General features: G+C 39.9%; 1 pseudogene across 1 annotated transcript; it reads left to right on the top strand.

Moving 5' to 3' along the window:
* The first annotated feature begins 9325 nt into the window (after positions 1-9325).
* On the top strand, positions 9326-9793 carry LOC147001349 (Ig heavy chain V region 3 pseudogene; annotated as a pseudogene). Its single transcript, XR_015045096.1, has 2 exons — positions 9326-9382; positions 9465-9793. The product of XR_015045096.1 is annotated as an Ig heavy chain V region 3 pseudogene (transcript).
* Positions 9794-24070: the final 14277 nt, after the last annotated feature.

The following is a 24070-nucleotide window of genomic DNA, read 5'->3' as shown; positions in this document are numbered from 1 at the left end:
ACACATACATTCATAAGAGACAGAAAGTGGGCACAACCTAGATTCCTTTCAATGGAAGAACAGATACTAAAAATGTGGTTTATCTCTACAATGAAATACTACTCAGACATTAAAAAAAGAACATCATGAATTTTAGAGGCACATAGACAGAACTTGAAAATAATTGCTTTGTAAGTTAACCCAGATTCCAAAGGATATGTGTGGTATATACTCACTTATCAGTGGATATTAGCCATCAATTATATTGTAATCTGTAATCAAAGGATCGAAAGAAGCCAAATCACAAGGAACACCCAAGGGAGCATTGTTGAATCATACTCAGATGGGTAAAAAAATGATATTGGAGTTGGAAGGAAGGAGGGAAGCAGAGGAGGAGGGGAAGGGAAGCAGAGTTGGGGGAAGATCATATGTAGCAGGCAGTGGAGAGAGAAGAGAGATCAATGAAGTGGGCAATCTCAATGATGTGCTAGAAACCTGGAATATGGAGAGGACCCAAAGCGCCTATGTGGGTGACTCTAGATGAGAATTCCTAGCAGTGGGGATATAGATCCTGAAGTGGCCATTTCCTGTCTTGATGGAACTCACCACTGACCCTGATTTGATGGCTAAGGAACTAATACAATATAGACCATGAACTTAGAAGTTCAATCATAAATTCAAATCATAAATTGAATAAGAAGTTACAAAAAGATGTTTATGTGCATATCCTTTACTAGTATTTATCTGAGTAAACATTCATTACCACTTCCTAGCTCTACAGGTTGTTTGAGAGTTAAGGACCATACATAAGTTATCATTAAATTTTGTATAGATGAGCCCAATCATTATTTTATCTTCTGTTCTTTCACCTAAAAAAAATGTTAGTTCCTTTTTTAATGGTTTTATAACCTGTTGGAATGTAAATTGTAAATATCTGATTCTTATCTCAAAAGAAATTAACTAATGACATTTTAAGTGTGGCAGATTTCTCATTGCAATTTTTACACCAGAAAGGATTGAATAGCAGTTCTATTAGAAAATATCTTAATAATTGCTTATATTATCATAGGAATTCTGATAGGATCATCATTAAAAATTAAGAAATCATCTCTTTGTCTATACAGCCTTATGTTGAGACAGCACATCTTCATTTTTCTTCTGAAATCTCCTGAAAAGTGTGTGCAAATAACAAGTGATTACATAAATATTCAATAATTACGAGAAAACCTAGTAATAGCAGTAATCATTCCTCAAATATAATCTCCTTGGCCTTGCCTAAAGAAGCAAGGCAATCATGCTTTACAGTCTCTGGGCCAATCATATGAGGAAAATCACATGCTAGTTTTTAACTTCTCCCAGATGGCTCTTGGCAATGCAGGTATAAACAGATAGTTAGATGAGGCCATTACTTCAGGAAACTTCTTAGGGTATCTGCCCCCGAGCTAACTCAAACAATATAATTGTTGTAGGGCAAACAAAGACAATTGCCAATCAGGATGGCCAGAGAATAGATTACAGATTCAAAGTATCATTTTATTATAGGCTGAGAGTTCTTTGAAAATGTACTTTTAAAATAGGGGTTCTTGCATGGTTCACCCTTGGAAGAATAGATCTCAGTAAATAAGATAAAGTAAAATAAAATTTTCCTACTTAACAGTGTAGATGATGAAACAAATAGTGAAAGAAATTCAGTATTAGTATTTGCTATTCATAAAAATACTGGCTCAGATATTTTTGTTTGTCTGGAGTGCTTTCAAACAACAAAAATTGGCAGCCCCAATGCAGGCTGCCTTATAACAAATGTGTTAGATTTGGAGGAGCCACTTTGAGTTATAGGACTAATAACATTAAGAACAATCTGTTCTGTTTGCATTTTCTAGTTGTGATTTAAATTTTATCCTTAGATTTGTAACAACAAATCATACATATATTCTGTACCACTTGGATAATCAGGGTTCATCAGTCTGTCCTTGTTCTATGAAGCTTGTATGAATAAAGAAGCTAATTTTAATATGTCCACACAGCAGCAATGGGCTCATTATTATTCTAAGTCATAGAAGTGGCCTGATTCCTAGCAAGTCAGATGATAGATTCCCCTGACCATAGTGCTTGGCTCCTTCCCTCACATCCCTGACTCCTATTGCCTCTGATGGCTGCTCTTTTCTCCTCTCCATGCTGGGGAAGCCTCCATATTGTGGATAGTCTTAGGGCCAATTATATTTGAGGTTTATTCCTTTCTCCTGTGAGGGGTGTGAACAAGGAATGAGTTCAGCACTCAGATGGTTGCATGTAAATGTTCTTCCCACCTTAATTTGTAAAATAAAGGAGAGCTGATGATTGGGCAGATAAAGTGAAGGTGGAGTGGAAAATGAGAGAAAGTCTTTCAATCCAGTTTTACCCATGCTTGATTGGGGTTTTCTTGGCATACTCTATCATATTTGTGGCAGAAGGTGGAGGAAGGCTGTCTACTTCAAAAAAGAGAATGAGTAAGAATCAGAGGCCCCGTGTTCTTTCATGGGCAGGGCCCTCCAATTGCTATAACATCCTTCCACTCACTAGGCCCTATATCCTAAAACCTTCCCACCACCTGTAGCACTCACAGGTTGGCAACAAAGCCTTTACCATAGAGGGCCAATGAGGGATATGAATAAGCTAAACCATCAGATTTGAAATATTTTCTAGGATGTTTACTGTCTTTTTTAACATGAATGTTTTGTCCTATTTTGCCTAATCTCCAGTTACTATATTTTCTGAGGCTCTGTTATTGCTAGACTTTAAGGCCTTTCAGAAATTTAGCCTCTGATTGGAGAAGGATTTTTTGGATGTTTATTTATTCATCCATAATTGAAAAGCTTTCCTTACACTACAATATTAGCATAGAGTTCCAAGATATGCTTAGTTGGGTGATACTGATTTAATTTTTTTTTTCTTTCCAGTGGTGGTGGTGGCTCTGTCAGCATAGACAAGGGCAACTGTTTAATCCCACCACATAGGAGACAGAGGCAGGTAGATCTGAGTTTGAGGCCATCCTGGTCTCGGTGAGTTCCATGACAGAAAGAGCCACAGAGAAAACATGTCTTGAAAAGAACAAGCAAAGAAAAAAAAATAGTATTAAACCATTTCTCCCTTCCCCTTCCTCCTTCCAAACCATCTCATATATCTCATTGCTATTATGATTTGTGTTGGTGATATAGATCAGAGTTCACAGCTGGGTAAGACCATCATTACCTTTATCCCATAGCAGTATGCATACTACTGAATGGCATTATAAGACCCAGCCATTACAACATAATTTTCTAGCACAGACAGGAGGTCATGTAGCCTGAGCTGGCCTCCAACTTGCTTAGCAGTGATGATCAGCACAGATCTTGGGTGCTTCTCAAATGCTAGAATTACAGATGTGTGCAATTATACCCAACTATCATCTTAATTTTAATGCAAATTTTAATGCCTTGGGTTGTAAACATTGTTCCATGTGGGACTGGAAATTTTTACTGGATCATTTTCTGGATCACCAGTTTTTCCTACATCATATGTTAACAAATTTACCTTTGAAATATCACAGTGATATCCAACTGTTCGTTTATTGGAACAGTATTGTAGCCTTCTAAGATTTGAGTAGTCCTTTCCCAGCCTTGAAAAGTTTGAACAGTATCTTCTTTCTGAGCCAATCGGAGGCCACTAAGGGCTCCAGAGTTCTCCCCATACCTCAGAACCTAGGGATCACCTCAGGATAATGGGTGAATGGAAGGCAACATCAGCTTCAAAGAATTGCAAAGGGTCTTTTGACAGCAGGAACAGGGATAGAAGAACCCCACCAGACCAGAGACTGGGGTCCGTTCCAGTTGGGGCCACCTTCACCATCTTCCTTCGGAGCCAAGAGGAGGCTGCTAAGGGCTCCAGGGTGCTCTCCATGCTGCAGGACCTCAGGATCACCTTGGGAACACAGGTGAGTGGAACACAACATCAGCTTCAAAGAAACGCAGAGGGTCTTGTGCCAGCAGGAACAGGGACAAAGGAACCCCGCCCAACCAGAGGCTGCGATCCATTCAGGTCAGGGCCAGCCCCACCATCTTCTGTGTGAACCTGGCCGAGGGCATCTAGGGTACCAGAGGACTCTCCACGCCACAGGACCCCTAGCACACCCAGGAACTCCTCATCACCTGAGAGCACGTGGGTGATAGAAGCAACAGAGCTTCTTGGTTAGGGTCCCCTCAGGCCTTCATCCTCAGCCAGGAGGCAGAGCTGAGACCCAGACCCCTGGGCACATTCCTTGCCAGAGGAGAGTCAGCCTACAGGGAGGGTTTTGACCCCAGAACTCAGGAGGTTGATCAGAGCTACAGACGGCTAGACACATGCTCTCTAAGAGTAGAGCTTGCCTGCAGAGAGTGCTCTGACCACTGGAACTCAGGTGAGAGTTGGATTCCCAGGAGTGTTGACAGAGGCTAACAGAATCACAGGAGGATCAAGCTCCAACAAGAGACAGCTTGATCATTAACACCAGAGATTTCCAGATGGCGAAAGGCAAATGTAATAATCTTACTAATAGAGACAAAGAACACTGGGCCTCCTCAGAACCCAGTACTCCCACCACAACAAGTCCTGAATACCCCAGCAGACCCGAAAAGCAAGACGTGGATTTAAAATCATATCTCATGATAGTGGTTGAAGATTTAAAGAAGGGCATTAATAACTCACTTAAAGAAATACAGGAAAACAGTGCTAAAGAGGTAGAGGCCCTTAAAGATGAAGCACAAAAATCCCTCAGGAACTACAAGAGAGTACTTCTAAACAGGTAGAAGTCCTTAAAGATCTACAGGCAAACACTACTAAACAGGTATATGAAACACAAAAACCCCTTAAAGAATTACAGGAAAACACAACCAGACAGGTGATGGAATTGATCAAAATCACCCAAGATCTAAAAATGGAAGCAGAAATAATGAAGAAAACCCAAAGGGAGACAACTCTGGAGATAGAAACCCTAGGAGAGAAATCAGGAACCATAGATGTGAGCATCAGCAACAGAATACAAGAGATGGAAGAGAGAATCTCTGGTGCACAAGATTCCATAGGTAACATGGACACAACTATCAAAGAAAATGCTAAATGCAAAAAGACCCTAACTCAAAACATCCAGGAAATCCAGGACACAATGAGAATACCAAACCTACAGATAAAAGGAGTAGATGAGAATGAAGGTTTTCACCTTAAAGGGCCAGCAAATATCTTCAACAAAATTAGAGAAGAATACTTCCCTAACTTAAAGAAAGAGGTGCCCATGAACATACAAGAAGCCGACAGAACTCCAAATAGACTGGACCAGAAAAGAAATTCCTCCCGACACATAATAATCAGAAGAACAAATGCACTAAATAAAGACAGGATATTAAAAGCAGTAAGGGAAAAAGGCCAAGTAATATATAAAGGCAGGCCTATTAGAATTACTCCAGACTTCTCACCAGAGACAAAGAAAGCCAGAAGATCCTGGACAGATGTTATACAGACACTAATAGAAAACAAATGAAGGCCCATACTACTACACCTAGCCAAACTCTCAATTACCATAGATGGAGAAAACAAAGTATTCCATGACAAAACCAAATTCACACAATATCTTTCCAGGAATCCAGCCCTTCAAAGGATAATAAAGGGAAAACACCAACACAAAGATGGAAACAACACTCTAGAAAAAGCAAGAAAGTAATCCTTTAGCAAAACTAAAAGAAGACAACCACAGGAACAGATTCCCAACTTTAACAACAAAAATGAAAGGAAGCAATATTGACTTTTTTTGATTTCTCTTAATATCAATGGACTCAATTCCCCAATAAAAAGACATAGACTAACAGATTGGTTACATAAATAGGACCCAACATTTTGCTGATAACAGGAATCAATCTCAGGGAAAAAGACAGACACTACCTCAGAATAAAAGGCTCGAAAATAATTTTCCAATCAAATGGTCCAAAGAAACAAGCTGGAGTAGCCATTCTAGTATAGAATAAAATCAATTTCCAACACAAAGTTATCAAAAAAGACAAGGAGGGCACTTCAGACTCATCAAAGGTAAAATCTACCAAGATGATCTTTCAATTCTAAGTATTTATGCTCCAAATGCAAGGGCAGCCACATTTTTTGGGGCTGGCCTGTGACTGTCATGTCCGGATTCCAGCCTGGAAGGCATCTTGGAACTGAAAGAGAGGGAAACTAGGCGACGAGAGAAAGATGGAACCAAGACAAGTAGTCTGATCAAAGTTCAAATTTTTAATGACCGACAAGCTTTATAAAGGAGAGGGGAAAGCCCATTCCCGCCAAATCATTCTTGGAGCCCAACTGCAGATGACCACGTGTAGGCTCCATAATAGCTAGGCAGCAGGTAGCAGCAGTGGCAGTGACAGAACAATAGAGTGATACAGGGAGGCAGGCCCCACCCCAGGTGATCTCCTTAGTGTCAAGAAGGTCAAGCCTGGCTCAGTGTGCTTCAGGCTTATGGAAGGCTACACACATTCATTAAAGAAACTTTAGTAAAGCTCAAAGCACATATTGCACCTCAAACAATAATAATGGGAGACTTCAACACTCCACTCTCACCAATGGACAGATCCTGGAAACAGAAAATAAGCAGAGGCACACAGACACTAACAGAAGTTATGAAACAAATGGATTTAACAGATATCTATAAAACATTTTATCCTAAAACAAAAGGATATACCTTCTTCTCAGCACCTCATGGTATTTCCTCCAAAATTGAACATATAATTGGTCACAAAACAGGCCTCAACAGATACAAAATATTGAAATTATCTCATGTATCCTATCAGATCACCACAGACTAAGGCTGATCTTCAATAACAACATAAATAATAGAAAGCCTACATTCACGTGGAAACTGAACACTCAACTCAATGATACCTTGGTCAAGGAAGAAATAAAGAAAGAAAGTAAAGGCTTTTTAGAGAGTAATGAAAATGAAGCCACAACACACCCAAATTTATGGGACACAATGAAGGCTGCCCTAAGAAGAAAACTTGCCACAGACCCTCTAGGTCCCTTGTCTGCGTGGAATGAGTCTCTGGAGCAGATGGGCAAGGAGTTGGCAGGAAGTGACAGACAGACTCAACACAAGGGAGTGTGGATCTGAATGTAATTTGTCAAATCAAGCATCAAACTTTTTTACAGAAGAAAATAGGTAAGTTGGGTGACACACCGGCAAATTACAAAGAGGTTACTGGATTCTTACACAAAACAAATAAATACAAATATGGAAGAACTGGCAGCAACCAACTGGGGCAAAACTCAAGGTTAACAACTGGTATAAAAAAAACATCTCCACCTAAGGTCTACTTAATCTTGGAAGCCAGAGGCAAGGGCTTTATGCTCTTGCCATAGCTCCTACTCTTGTATATTGTATAGTCCACCTTTACCCTAGGCCATTGTAAATACTTGTTGTGTATGGGTGTGACTCAGCTACCTATAGTTCTATGTATCTACTCTGGTTTCTCTTTAGATCACAAATTTCTTTCTTCCTAGATAATGGTAAATTTCTCTGTAGGACAGTGATTTAGCTATCCATGCCCAAGTTTGGATCAAGAACTCCCTAGACTCTAACTTAGCTATATGTCAAAATAGCAATCCTTAGGAGCACTTGTAATAAAGCAATATTAAGGGAAAGTACACAGATCTGTTTACCAACTAAAGCAAGAACTTTGGAGCATTCTTTATACAGGATGCCACCGTTCCGGGTGACTAAGTTTCCATGAACATTTCCCCTCTGGACAGTTCCAAGCTTTTCGAGGCCTGTCATGATTGTCACTACTGGAGTGGATGCAGCAGTAACTCATAGCCCTAGTGTCTCCAAAAATAAACTAGAGAGATCATACACTGTGCCTGACAGCACACCTAGAAGATCTAGAACAAAAGGAAGCAAATTCACCCAAGAGGAGTAGACTGGAGGAAATAATCAAACATAGGGCAGAAATCAACCAAGTGGAAATAAGAGGACCCTGGATTAGAAAGCTATTCTGGTAGAGATAAAGATTTATAAGTACACAGATTCTCTGCCCATTAGGTTCTCTATCATGGGGTTGTCCTCTAGGCCCTCACTCCATTAAATGGATGCACATGCAGGTTGAGAAACAGATTGAGTTGAAGAATACAGTTGCTTGATTTTTACTTCCTTGTTAATGTGAATTTCTTTTGGGATGTTAACTTTTCTGTGATTACCACAGTGGTTCTTCCTTATTTTGTTGTATGTGACCACTCCAGAAATTCCTACATGGTTACATGGGGGCAATATATAAGAGCTCAAGACTCATCATTGTACTGTTACCCTCAGCTTCTCTGGCCAAGGTACAGCTTGATGAAGGCAACAAAGACCCTGATCTCTCTTGTTTAGACCTTATTACAAATTGGTACTGCTAGAGTTGTATCCAACTGCCACAAGGAAAGAGGATTACTTTGAAAGAAGTATTGAGGATAATGTAGAAACCACTTAAATTCAGACACTGAGACACCAGTCATCTCCAGATAAACAGGAGCCATTTTTATTTCCTGAGGCTGAACCAAGTAAGCACACTCTTAAGGGTAACCTTACTGCTCAAGTCAGACTGGGCAACTTTATGAGAAATCTACTTGCAGGTGAGTTCTAGACCAGCAGGGGGCACAATGGGGTCAAGAATGGTCAGCAGAGAGATGCTGTGGGTGTGGAGGGGATTTTGTGTCTTCTGCTGTTTTCTATCTTAACTTACATGTATGTATTGTGATTGACATGTATTGTTTCCATGCACAAACACAGTGAAGATTCTTTGAAGTTAAACACTTCAAAGATTTATATATATATATCAATATATATATCATATATATTCCTGTCTTCTTGATGCAATCTTCTGTTGACTTATACACAGTTTATTTACATAATTTAGTTCTTCTGATAATGCTGCAATAACCACTCATGTATAAAAGTTTCTGAAGTATATTTAGTTTTGGTCATCTGTGTGACTTTTCTAATGTATAAGATATTGGAAAGACAAATGTTAATTTATGAACTTAAAGGAGGCTGTGAATTCCAATAAGGTAGCTGTTTTTGAAATTTTCCATCACTATTGTCATCCTTGTAACCACCTGTAAATCCGTCTGTCAACTGTGTGACAAGTGGGGCCACTGTCTTAGGCTGCAAATCTTTTTAGTGCACAGTCCCTTCTTCTCAAGCAGGAGTAGGTGCTTATCTAATATGTATCCTGCTCATGAATATGCAAATCCTGTGAGTCTACAAGGTAAATATAGTGTCGTCTACACCACACAAAAAACATAGGATCACTGGTCTCTCTAGAGTTACTGAGCACACAGGACCCCGCCATGGGATGGAGCTGTATCATCCTCTTCTTGGTAGCAACAGCTACAGGTAAGGGGCTCACAGTAGCAGGTTCGAGGTCTGGCCATACACTTGAGTGACAATGACATCCACTCTGCCTTTCTCTCCACAGGTGTCAACTCCCAGGTCCAACTGCAGCAGTCTGGGCCTGAGCTGGTGAGGCCTGGGGCTTCAGTGAAGATGTCCTGCAAGGCTTCTGGCTATACCTTCACCAACAACTGGATGACCTGGGTGAAGCAGAGGCCTGGACAGGGCCTTGAGTGGATTGGAGAGATTTATCCTGGAGATGGTAGTACTAACTACAATGAGAAATTCAAGGGCAAGGCCACAATGACTGTAGACAAATCCTCCAGCACAGCCTACATGCAGCTCAGCAGCCTGACATCTGAGGACTCTGCGGTCTATTACTGTGCAAGACACAGTGTTGCAACCACATCCTGAGAGTGTCAGAAACCCTGGAGGAGTAGCAAACTGCCTTAGGACTGAGGAGACTCAGAGAAGATTTGCTTGTAGACTTGCTCAGATACAGCCATTTAGATAGTCAGTTTCTGTGTGTGTTCCTTAGAGTCCTGTATTGCTTTTGTCACCTTTGAAAATGGATATTGAATAATCATGTGATATTGATTTAGGATGCTCCTAGAGTATACCTTGTCAATCAACTTCCTCACCAGTGACCATCTCTGTTGATGTATTTCTTTTGTAATAAAACAATAAAAAAGAAACTGTTTAGGCATGATAAAAATATGCATGGATTTTTAGAAACAGCAGAACTTCCATTGGATTAGCTAGGTATAAAGTATAATATGAATTTGACCTGTAAATGTCCACCAACTTCTGGGTAAACAAAAAGTCCTTTCAGCACTAAGTCTTATGTGACTTCTCCATGTTTTGATTACTCTGCTTGTGTCGTCCCACAGAAGTTCCAGGTTCTAAGAATATAACAGGTTCAGAATTGAGAGTTCATCCTGGTAGACTTTTCCTTTGATGAGTATGAGTTTTCATTCCTTATCCTTTTTGATAACTTTTGGTTGATAGTTGATTTTAGTTGATATTAGAATGGCTGCTACAGCTTGTTTCTTGGTACCATTTTCTTGGAAGTATTTTTCAGCCTTTTAGTCTCTTATGGTCTTTTAGAGCAGACCTCATCTGAGACTGGCACACTGAGTTGTCTCAATAGGGTAGGCATGAAGATCTGCCCTTCATTCAGGTTTAGGTAAATGTTTGTTTATATTTTTAATTTGTGTAATATTCGCATTTGAAGTAACACTTAATAATTCTGTCAATTTCATCAATGTTTGTTGTTGTATCTCCCTTGTCATTTCTGATGTTGTCATTTGGATACTGTCTGTCTGTCTTTTCATCAATTTGGCTTATGGTTTGTCTGTCTTGCTGATTTTCTCACAGAACCGGCTTATGATTTACTTGGTTCTTTTATTGTTCCTTTTCTTTTTGATTGATTTCTGTCCTGTATTTGATTATTTTGTGCTGTCTGCTTCTCTTGAGTGTGCTTGCTTTTTATTCTCCCCAAATCTTTAAGGTGTACATTTAGGTTTCTAGTATAAGATCTCTCCAATTTCCTTCTTTAAAAAAAAAAACTTATTTATATTCCAAACGTTGTCCCCATGGTGAGTCCTCTATCCATGTGTTCTTTACCTTATCCTCTCTTCCCTTTGCCTCAAAGAGGGAGCTCCCTCCAACCTTTTCACTCCTTATGCTCCCTGTTTTCCTAGGTCATCACATCAATGCTGAATTAGTTGCATCCACTACCATTGGTTCCTGACAAGACAGTCCTTCACTACATATGTGCCAGGGCCTTCAGTCTAGCTCATATATATTCTTTGGTTGGTGGCATAGTCTCTGAGAGTTGCTGCAGTTCTACTGTGATTCTCATTGCAGATCTCTAAGATTCTGAAATTTCACCTGGTTAGTTGCTTTGCTTTTCTCTAAGCCCTTTTTTTGCATTAATTATCCATCTAATATTGTTAATTCAGACATATTTCATTCCTAAGTTCAGAAATATTGCAGCTTCTAAGCGTCAACCAGGTCCTGATCTGCTTCCGCATTTTAGTTTGTAATATCAATACTCTCACTCCTTTGTACCATTACTCTGTAAGCCTTTTTACTTTGTAAAGCAAAAACCATGTAAAGTCAATAATTTATGATTTGTACACAGGTGCTCTAGGTATAGCCTAAGGAAGACAGAAAAAAATCTGTTATCTCCTATCATTTCCATTTTAGAAATAGATACTGTTAGAGCTTGGTCTCACTGCCACCAAGAAGGAACTGGGTTTTGACAGGAATATTATATTAATACTGGCACAACTTAAAATATCTGATGCACAAGTCATTATCCCCAAGTAAACTAGAGCCATGTCTCCCTTCATCTAAACTCTGTAAACAATAATGTTACACCTATAAGTAAAAAGAGGAGATAGAAGATCTCCAATGCTCATGGATTGGCAGGATTAATATAGTAAAAATGGCTATCCTGCTGAAAGCAATCTACAGATTCAATGCAATCCCCATCAAAATTCCAACTCAATTCTTAACTGAGATAGAAAGGGAAATTTGCAAATTCATCTGGAATAACAAAAAACCTAGGATAGCAAAAACTATTCTCAAAAATAAAAAATAAAACCCTCTGGTGGAATCACCATGCCTGACCTCAAGATGTACTACAGATCAATTGTGATAAAAAAAATGCATGGTACTGGTACAGCAACAGACAGGCTGATCAGTGGAATAGAATTGAAGACCCAGAAATGAACCCACACACCTATGGTTAATTGATCTTTGACAGGGGTGCTAAAACCATCCAGTAAAAAAAAAAAAAAAAAAAAAAAAAAGACAGCATTTTCAACAAATGATGCTGGCACAACTGGCAATAAACATGTAAAAGAATGCAAATTGATCCGTTCCTATCTCCTTGCACAAAGCTCAAGTCTAAGTGGATTAAAGAACTCCACATAAAACCAGAGACTCTGAATTTTATAGAGGAGAAAGTGGGGGAAAGCCTTGACGATATGGACACAGGGGAAAAATCCTGAACAGAACAGTAATGCCTTGGGCTGTAAGATCAAGAGTCAAAAATGGGACCTCATAAGATTGCAAAGCTTCCGTAATGGAAAAGATACTGTCAATAAGACAAAAAGGCCACCAACAATTGGGAAAGGATTTTTACCAATCCTCAATCTGATAGGGGACTAATTTCCAATATATACAAAGAACTCAAGAATCTGGACTTCAGAAATTCAAATAACCCCATTAAAAAATGGGACACAGAGGTAAACAAAGAATTCTCACCTGAGGAATACAGAAGGGCTGAGAAGCACTTGAAAAAATATTCAACATCCTTAATCATCATGCAAATGCAAATCAAAACAACCCTGAGATTCCACCTCACACCAGTCAGAATGGCTAAGATCAAAAATTCAGGTGACAGCAAATGCTGGTAAGGATGTGGAAAAAGTGGAACACTCCTCCGTTTCTGGTGGGATTGCAAGCTTGTACAACAACTCAGGATATCAGTCTGGTGGTTATTCAGAGCATTGTACATAGTACTACCATAAGATCCAGCAATTCTTCTCCTGGGCATATGCCCAGAAGATGTTCCAACTCTTAACAAGGACACATGCTCCACTATGTTAATAGCAGCCTTATTTATAATAGCCAGAAGCTGGAAAGGACCCAGATGTCCCTCAACAGAGAAATGGATACAGAAAGTGTGTTACGTTTTCACAATGGACTCAGCTATTAAACACAGCTATTATCTCAGCTTTTAAAAACAATGAATTTATGAAATTCTTGGGCAAATGGATGTATCTGGAGGATATCATCCTGAGTGAGTTAACCCAATCACAAAGAAGTCACTTGAGATGCACTTACTGATAACTACATATTAGCCCAGAAACTTAGAATACCCAAGATACAATTTGCAAAACACAGGGAAATCAAGAAAAAGGAAGACCAACGTGTGGATACTTTGTGCCGCCTTAGAATAGGGTACAAAATACCCATGGAAAGAGTTACAGAGACAAAGTTTGGTTCTAAAAGGGAAGAATGGACCATCCAGAGACTAACCCCCCCAACCCCGGGGATCCCTCCCATAATCAGCCACCAATCCCAGACACTATTGCACATGCCAGGAAGATTTTGCTGAAAGGACCCTGGTATAGCTGTCTCGTGTGAGGCTATGACAGTGCTGGAAAATACAGAAGCAGATGCTCACACACATCTATTGGTTGGAACACAGGGCCCCTAATGGAGGAGCTAGAGAAAGTATTCAAGGAGCTGAAGGGGTCTGCAACCCTATAAGTGGAACAACAATATGAACTAACAAGTACCCCAGAGCTCGTGTCTCTAGCTGCATATGTAGCAGAAGATGGCCTAATTGGCCATCATTGGGAAGAGAGGCCCCTTGGTCTTGCAAACTTTATATGCCGTTCTTCCCTTTCTTCCCATCTTCCTTTCTTAGTTTACACTCATATCAAAAACAAGAAAGACTTAAAATTTTGCAGTATACAAATGCTTATTTGTTATCATTTATATTCTTGCTTATTTTCGTCTCACTGAGGTCAAATAGGAACATTAAATTTTGGAGATTTTTGTTGATTTTTTTTCATTTATTCACTCTATATTCTCCAGTCCCCTTTCACACATGATCTCCCTTATCACTTTCTTCTCTGAGAGGGTGAAGCCCTCCCATTCCTAGGTATCCCTCTACCTTGCACATCAAGAGTCTTCAGTACTAGGCACACCCTTTCCCAATTCAGCCAGACAAGGCAGACAAATTAGGAGAACAGAATCCACAGGAAGGCAACAGCTTTAGTGATAGCCCCCACTCTAGTTATTGGGAGAGTCCCAGGAAGACTGAGCTGCATATCTGCTTCATACGTTCAGGGGCCCTATTTCTTGTTCATGTATGTGTTTTTCTTGGTGATTTAATCTCTGAGATCCCCCAATCATCTGTGTTACTTAGCTCTGTTGAAGTTCCTTGGGAGTTTCTATCTCTTCCAGGTCCCTCAATTCTTCACCCAACTCCTCCAAAAGACTCCTATAGTTCCATCCAGTGTTTGGCTATGGGTCTCTCTGCATCTGTTTCAGACAATTGCTGAGTGGAGCCTCTCAGAGGATAGCTATGAGAAGTACCTATCTGAAAGCATAAAAAGGAATCATTAATAGTGTCAGGGATTGGTGTTTGCCCATGGATTAGCCTCAAGTTTGGCCAGTAGGTTCAATATTTCCACAGGCTGTGCTCTATCTTTGTCCCTGTTTTTCTTTTAGACAAGAAAAGTTTCCGGTTGAAAGTTTTGTAGTTGGGTTGGAATCCCTATTGTTCCACTAGAGTTCTTTCTGGATATAGGAGTTAGCCTCTTCAGATTCCATATCCCCAAAGTAGTGTGTCACAGTTAAGGTCACTCCCATACAGAGGGACATCCAATCTCCTGCCACCTCTCTGCCTGTGTTCATTGGATCTGATGTCCCTGAATCATACAGAACTGCAGGCCAGGAACCATACTGAGCAAAGATATCCATCAGAGACCTATCATACTAGGACCATTGAGGTTTGTCTTCCTCTCAATACTGACTGCAAGAGGATCCAGGACTGATGCAGTCTATATTGCAAAAGATACTTAAAAAAGCACCAACAAGATCGAGGTCAACATGACACCTCCAAAGCATAGTTAACCAACTACAGCCTGCCCTGGATATCGGGTTTTTTTTGTTTGTTTGTTTGTTTTGTTTTGTTTTGTATTTTTTGTTTTGTTGGGTATTTATTTCATTGACATTTCCAATGCTATCCCAAAAGTCCCCCACATGCTCCCCCCCCACTCCCACTTCTTGGCCCTGTAATTCCCCTGTACTGAGGCATCTAAAATTTGCACGACCAATTGGCCTCTCTTTCCACTGATGGCCGAGTAGGCCATCTTCTGATTCATATGCAGCTAGAGACATGAGGTCTGGGTGGGAGGAGGGGTACTGGTTTGTTCATATTCTTGTTCACCTATAGGATTGCAGATCCCTTTAGCTCCTTGGGTACTTTCTCTACCTCCTCCATTGAGGGCCCTGTAATCCATCCAATAGCTGACTGTGAGCATCCACTTCTGTGCTTGCTAGGCCCCGGCATAGCCTCACAAGAGACAGATATATGTGGGTCCTTTCAGCAAAATCTGGCCAGTGTATGCAATGGTGTCAGTGTTTGGAGGCTGATTATGGGATGGATCCCTGGATATGGCAGTCTCTAGATGGTCCATCCTTTCGACTCAGCTATAAACTTTGTCTCTGTAACTCCTTCCATGGTTGTTTTGTTCCCAATTCTATGAAGGGGCAAAGTGTCCACACTTTGGTCATGGTTCTTATTGAGTTTCATGCGTTTAGAAAATTGTATCTTATATCTTGGGTATTCTAAGTTTCTGGGCTAATATCCACTTATCAGTGAGTACATGTTGTGGGAGTTCCTTTGTGATTGGGTTACCTCACTCAGGATTATGCCCTCCAGGTCCATCCATATGCCTAGGAATTTCATAAATTCATTCTTTTTAATAGCTGAGTAGTACTCCATTGTGTAAAAGTACCACATTTTCTGTATCCATTCCTCTGTTGAGGGACATCTGGGTTTTTTCCAGCTTCTGGCTATTATAAATAAGGCTGCTATGAACATAGTGGAGCTTGTGTCCTTCTTACAGGTTGGAACATCTTCTGGATATATGCCCAGGAGAGGTATTGCGGGATCCTCTTGTAGTACTGTGTTCAATTTTCTGAGGAACTGCCAGACTGATTTCCAGAGTAGTTGTACAAGCTTGCAATCCCACCAACAATGGAGGAGTGTTCCACTTTCTCCACATCCTCACCAGCATCTGCTGTCACCTGAATTTTTGATCTTAGCCATTCTGAATGGTATGAGGTGAAATCTCATGTTTGTTTTGGTTTGAATTTTTCTGATGATTAAGGATGTTGAACATTTTTTCAGGTGCTTCTCAGCCATTTTGTACTTGAAGTCCTAGCCAGAGCAATTCGACAACAAAAGGAGATCAAGGGGATACAAATTGGAAGGGAAGAAGTCAAATATCACTTTTTGCAGATGATATGACTGTATATATAAGTGACCCTAAAAATTCCACCAGAGAACTCCTAAGCCTGATAAGCAGCTTCAGTGAAGTAGCTGGATATAAAATTAACTCAAACAAGTCAATGGCCTTTCTGTATACAAAGGATAAACAAATTTTTCTGAGAAAGAAATTAGGGAAACAACACCCTTCTCAATACTCACAAATTATATAAAATATATTGGCATGACTCTAACTAAGGAAGTGAAAGATCTGTATGATAAGAACTTCAAGTCTATGAAGAAAGAAATTAAAGAAGATCTCAGAAGATGGAACGATCTCCCATGCTCATGGATTGGCAGAATCGATATAGTAAAAATGACTATCTTGCCAAAAGCAATCTACAGATTCAATGCAATCCCCATCAAAATTCCAACTCAATTCTTCAACGAATTAGAAAGAGCAATCTGCAAATTCATCTGGAATAAAAAAAAACCCTAGGATAGCAAAAACTTTTCTCAAGGATAAAAGGACCTCTGGTGGAATTACCATGCCTGACCTAAATCTGTACTACAGAGCAATTGTGATAAAAACTGCATGGTACTGGTATAGCGACAAACAAGTAGACCAATGGATAGAATCGAAGACCCAGAAATGAACCCACAAACCTATGGTCACTTGATCTTTTTAAAGGGAGCTAAAACCATCCAGTCAAAAAAGACAGCATTTTCAACAAATGGTGCTGGCAAAACTGGTAGTTATCAAGTAGAAGAATTCAAATTGATCCATTCTTATCTCCTGTACTAAGGTTACATCTAAGTGGATCAAGGAACTCCACATAAAATCAGAGACACTGAAACTTATAGAGGAGAAAGTAGGAAAACCCTTGAAGTTATGGGTATATGAGGAAAAATTCCTGAATAGAACAGCAATGGCTTGTGCTGTATGATCGAGAATCAATAAATGGGACCTCATAAAATTGCAAAGCTTCTGCAAGGCAAAAGACACCATCAATAAGACCAAAAGACCACCAACAGATTGGGAAAGTTCTTTGCCCTGGATATCCTAACACAATCAAAATACAAGAAAATGACCTTAAATCCAGTATTATAAAGATGATGGAGGCCTTTAAATAGGAAATGAATAAATCCCTTAAGAAATACAGGCAAATACAAATAAACAGTTGAAGAAAATCATTAAAATGGTGTAAGATTTAAAAGTGGAATTAGAAACAATAGAGTAAGCACAAACTGATGGAATCTTGTAAATGGAAAACCTAGAGAGTAGGAGCACTGGATGCAAGGATGATATTTAATAGTTCCATACATTTGTATGCAAAATTCATTGAACCCTTGCTTTTAATAGCTAAGGTAGAGAGATGGCTCAGCAGTTAAGAGCATTGACTACTCTCAAAGGGCCTGAGTTCAAATCCAATAACCATGTTGGCTCATAACCATCTGCAAGGAGATCTAATGCACTCTTCTCATGTGTCTAAAGACAGCTACAGTGTACTTAGATATAATAATAAATAAATCTTAAAAATAAAAAAAAACCTTATATACCAGGTATGACCTAGTATTCCATTGTGTAAATGAATCACATTTTCTTTATCCATTCTCTGAATGAGGGGTGACTAAGTTTTTTCCAGATTCTGACTATAACAAATAGAGCTGCAATAAACATAGTAGAATACTCATTCTAGTGTATTTTGGAGTGTTGTGGGGTATATGTCCAAGATTGTTATAGCTGGATGTTCAGGTAGAACTATTCCTAATTTTCTTAGAAATCTCAAGATTGATTTCCAGAGTAGTTGTACAGGTTTTCACTCCTGCCAGAAACTGAGTAGTGTTTTCCTTGCCAGAATGTGATGTATCTTGTGTTTTTGATCTTCATCAGTGTTATTCTACATTACACTATTACCTAAGGACTGTGGTACAGGGCATAGAGAAACCAACCTTCAACTGACCTGGACAGCCTATCTGCTGTCATTTTTTTATGTGGGGAGCAATGTCATGCAGTTTAGAAAAACTTCAAAGACATCAGTGATGTTATACTATGCCTAACCTTGTAGTCTACAATCTCAGCCTTCAGGTAAGATGTGCCAGTTAGTGAATAACTGATATGCAGTGACCAGGTGTTTTCTGATTGGACTTGTGATCTATTGCATAGGAACAACATTCTTCAATTAAATATGGTCAAAATCCCATGGCTCAGGACGAGAGAGATAGCTAGTGGTATTGGTGAATTGAAGATGTCCAACAGCCTTATAAATGTTCATATAATAGACTAGTGATGTTCTCAGCCTAGATAAAGAAGCTCCTGTGTGCAATGTGTAATGATTGATGCAGACATTCATGAGTACTCAAAGTGATGAAAAGTATTAGAGTCCTCAGCCATAGATGTGTTAATGATATTTATATTCTAATATACTAACTATATTAATGAAGATATTCAGTCATTAGAGAAATGTAAAGAGCCGCCCTCACATTCGCCATTACAAGATGGCACTGATGGCACTGATGGCACTGGCACCTGTGTAATCAAACCATCTGTGCATGCACGGGGTAGTTTCCCACCCCATGTGCTCTGCCTTCCCCGTGACGACAACTCCGGCCGATGGGCTGCAGCAAATCAGGGAGCGACACGTCCAAGGCGGAGGACAGTCCTCCATAAAAGGGACGGGTTTCCGCCATTCTAGCGATCTCTCTCTCTCTCTCTCTCTCTCTCTCTCTCTCTCTCTCTCTATCTCTGGCTCTCTTCTCCACTGGCTCCTGAAGGGGTAAGCAATAAAGCTAGTGCCGCAGAAGATTCTGGTTGCCCTGAGCGTGTTCTTACCAGGGGGAACAAAAGCGCGGGCAATAGAGAAATATTTCCTTAGTACTTCTTAGATATTGCATTATTACATATAATTATATATATTATTACAATATAGTGTGTAAACAAAAGTGTTCAGCATAATAAATAAATATAGGGCAATCAAGAAATGAAAGACTAAAAATTATAGAAATATGCACAGTGTTTTATATTCATGTACATGAAAATTCTAATCATATGTATACGTTGTTATTCTATTTTCAGAATGAGTTTCTCATTCTTTGAAAAGTTTATTAATGTAGGAAATATATCATGATCGTGTGTACCCCACTATATCCCTCTGTTTTCCAATGGAATCTTCCAGTATACCTCCTTCCCAGCTTCCTGATCACGTTTATTTAATTACCTAACAGTATAGGGAGTCCAATCAGTGCTATGTACATACACGTATGTGTGACATTCACTAGTACACAAGGAACATTTAGCAACCCTCCAAAGACAAGGGATTACATTTTGCTCATCAGTTCTCAAATTACAATATACCAAAAGCACTCTTCCGGTCAGAAAAGCACCAGGGTAGCTAGGGCGGACACTCGCCAGCTACCCACAACACCTGCCACAGGATCTTAAGACTTCTGGTGAGTGGAACACAGCTTCTGCTCCAAACCAATTGCACGCGGGACCTGAGACTGCATTAGTTAGGGAAGCAGAAACCGGCCTGAGTAGGGCCACAGGCCTCATCCGGCCAGACCAGCACCGGGGTAGCTAGAGCGCAGGGTCGGCTGACACCCGCCAGCTACCCACGACCCCCGCCACAGGATTTTGAGAATGCTGGTGAGTGGAACACAGCTTCTGCTCCAGTCCAATCACGCGGGACCTGAGACTGCTTTGGTTGGGGAGGCAGAAATCCGGCCTACGTAGGGCCACAAGCCTCTTCCGGTCAGAAAAGCACCGGGGTAGCTAGGGCGCAGGGTCGGCTGACACTTGCCAGCTACCCACAACACCCGCCACAGGATCTTAAGACTTCTGGTGAGTGGAACATAGCTTCTGCTCCAATCCAATTGCGCGCGGGACCTGAGACTGCATTAGTTAGGGAAGCAGAAACCGGCCTGAGTAGGGCCACAGGCCTCATCCAGCCACACCAGCACCGGGATAGCTAGAGCGCAGGGTCGGCTGACACCCGCCAGCTACCCACGACCCCCACCACAGGATTTTGAGACTGCTGGTGAGTGGAACACAGCTTCTGCTCCAATCTTTAAACAGTGACAACGACAACAACTAACCCCAGAGATTACCAGATGGCGAAAGGTAAACGTAATAATCTTACTAACAGAAACCAAGACCACTCACCATCATCAGAACCCAGCACTCCCACTTCGCCCAGTCCAGGGCACCCCAAAACACCGGAAAAGCTAGACACGGATCTAAAAGCATATCTCCTGATGATGGTAGAGGACATCAAGAAGGACTTTAATAACACACTTAAATAAATACAGGAAAACACTGCTAAACAGGTAGAAGACTTTAAAGAGGAAGCACAAAAATCCCTTAAAGAATTGCAGGAGAACACTGCTAAAGAGTTACAAATCCTTAAAGAAAAACAGGATAACATAATCAAACAGGTAGAAGTCCTTACAGAAAAACAGGAAAACACATCCAAACAGATGATGGAAATGAACAAAACCATACTAGACCTAAAAAGGGAAGTAGACACAATAAAGAAAACCCAAAATGAGGCAACACTGGAGATAGAAACCCTAGGAAAGAAATCTGGAACCATAGATACGAGCATCAGCAACAGAATACAAGAGATGGAAGAGAGAATCTCAGGTGCAGAAGATTCCATAGAGAACATCGGCACAACAATCAAGGAAAATGTAAAATGCAAAAAGATCCTAACTCAAAACATCCAAGAAATACAGGACACAATGAGAAGACCAGACCTACGGATAATAGGAGTGGATGAGAATGAAGATTTTCAACTCAAAGGACCAGCAAACATCTTCAACAAAATTATAGAAGAAAACTTCCCAAATCTAAAGAAAGAGATGCCCATGAACATACAAGAAGCCTACAGAACTCCAAATAGACTGGACCAGAAAAGAAATACCTCCCGACACATAATAATCAGAACAACAAATGCTCTAAATAAAGATAGAATACTAAAAGCAGTAAGAGAAAAAGGCCAAGTAACATATAAAGGCAAGCCTATCAGAATTACACCAGATTTTTCACCAGAGACTATGAAAGCCAGAAGATCCTGGACGGATGTTATACAGACCCTAAAAGAACACAAATTCCAGCCCAGGCTACTATACCCAGCCAAACTCTCAATTAACATAGATGGAGAAACCAAAGTATTCCACGACAAAATCAAATTCACACATTATCTCTCCACGAATCCAGCCCTTCAAAGGATAATAACAGAAAAAAAAATACAAGGACAGGAACCACGCCCTAGAAACAACAAGAAGGTAATCCCTCAACAAACCTAAAAGAAGACAGCGTCAAGAACAGAATGCCAACTTTAACAACAAAAATAACAGGAAACAACAATTACTTTTCCTTAATATCTCTTAATATCAATGGACTCAACTCCCCGATAAAAAGACATAGACTAACAAACTGGCTACACAAACAAGACCCAACATTTTGCTGCTTACAGGAAACTCATCTCAGAGAAAAAGATAGACACTACCTCAGAATGAAAGGCTGGAAAACAATTTTCCAAGCAAATGGTAGGAAGAAACAAGCTGGAGTAGCCATTCTAATATCTGATAAGATTGACTTCCAACCCAAAGTAATCAAAAAAGACAGGGAGGGACACTTCATACTCATCAAAGGTAAAATCCTCCAAGAGGAACTATCAATCCTGAATATCTATGCTCCAAATACAAAGGCAGCCACATTCATTAAAGAAACTTTAGTAAATCTCAAAGCACACATTGCACCTCATACAATATTAGTGGGAGACATCAACACACCACTTTCACCAATGGACAGATCATGGAAACAGAAACTAAACAGGGACACAGAGAAACTAAGAGAAATTATGAATCAAATGGATCTGGCAGATATCTACAGAACATTCTATCCTAAAACAAAAGTATATACCGTCTTCTCAGCACCTCATGGTACCTTCTCCAAAATTGACCACATAATTGGTCACAAAACAGGCCTCAACAGATACAAAAATATTGAAATTGTCCCATGCATCCTATCAGATCACCATGGACTAAGACTGATCTTCAATAACAAAATAAATAATAGAAAGCCAACACACACGTGGAAACTAAACAACACTCTTCTCAATGATACCTTGGTCAAGGAAGGAATAAAGAAAGAAATTAAGGACTTTTTAGAGTTCAATGAAAATGAAGCCACAACATACCCAAACTTATGGGACGCAATGAAAGCATTTCTAAGAGGAAAATTCATAGCTCTGAGTGCCTCCAAAAGGAAACTAGAGAGAGCACACATTAGCAGCTTGACAACATACCTAAAAGCACTAGAACAAAAGGAAGCAAATTCACCCAAAAGGAGTAGACAGCAGGAAATAACCAAACTCAGGGGCGAAATCAATCAAGTGGAAACAAGAAGAACTATTCAAAGAATCAACCAATCAAGGAGCTGGTTCTTTGAGAAAATCAACAAGATAGATAAACACTTAGCCAGACTCACTAGAGGCACAGGGAAAGCATTCTAATTAACAAAATCAGAAATGAAAAAGGAGACATAACAACAGATCCTGATGACATCCAAAACACCATCAGATCCTTCTACCAAAGGCTATACTCAACAAAACTGGAGAACCTGGATGAAATGGAGAAGTTCCTAGACAGGTACCAGGTACCAAAGTTGAACCAAGATCAGGTTAATGATCTAAACAGCCCTATATCCCCCAAAGAAATAGAAGCAGTCATTAATAGTCTCCCAACCAAAAAAAGCCCAGGACCAGATGGGTTTAGTGCAGAGTTCTATCAGACCTTCAAAGAAGATCTAATCCCAGTTCTTCACAAACTATTCCACAAAATAGAAACAGAAGGTACTCTACCCAACTCATTCTATGAAGCCACAATTACTCTGATACCTAAACCACAAAAAGACCCAACAAAGATAGAAAACTTCAGACCAATATCCCTTATGAATATTGATGCAAAAATACTCAATAAAGTTCTTGCTAACCGAATCCAAGAACACATTAAAACAATCATCCATCCTGACCAAGTAGGTTTCATCCCAAGGATGCAGGGATGGTTCAATATATGGAAATCCATCAACGTAATCCAGTATATAAACAAACTCAAAGACAAAAACCACATGGTCATCTCGTTAGATGCAGAAAAAGCATTTGACAAAATCCAACACCCATTCATGATAAAAGTCTTGGAAAGATCAGGAATTCAAGGCCCATACCTAAACATGATAAAAACAATATACAGCAAACCAGTAGCCAACATCAAAGTAAATGGTGAGAAGCTTGAAGCAATCCCTCTAAAATCAGGGACTAGACAAGGCTGTCCACTTTCTCCATATCTATTCAACATAGTACTTGAAGTCCTAGCCAGAGCAATTCGACAAAAAAAGGAGATCAAAAGGTTACAAATTGGAAAAGATGAAGTCAAAATATCACTTTTTGCAGATGATATGATAGTATATATAAGTGACCCTAAAAATTCCACCAGAGAACTCCTAAACCTGATAAACAGCTTCGGTGAAGTAGCTGGATATAAAATTAACTCAAACAAATCAATGGCCTTTCTCTACACAAAGAATAAACAGGCTGAGAAAGAAATTAGGGAAACAACACCCTTCTCAATAGTCACAAATAATATAAAATATCTTGGCGTGACTCTAA

Source organism: Mus caroli, unplaced genomic scaffold (genome assembly GCF_978045245.1).
Source record: "Mus caroli unplaced genomic scaffold, Mus_caroli_1 scaffold_14, whole genome shotgun sequence".
Taxonomy (NCBI): domain Eukaryota; kingdom Metazoa; phylum Chordata; class Mammalia; order Rodentia; family Muridae; genus Mus; species Mus caroli.
The sequence above is the reverse complement of the archived record's forward strand: the minus strand, read 5'-3'. Positions and strand labels throughout refer to the sequence as shown.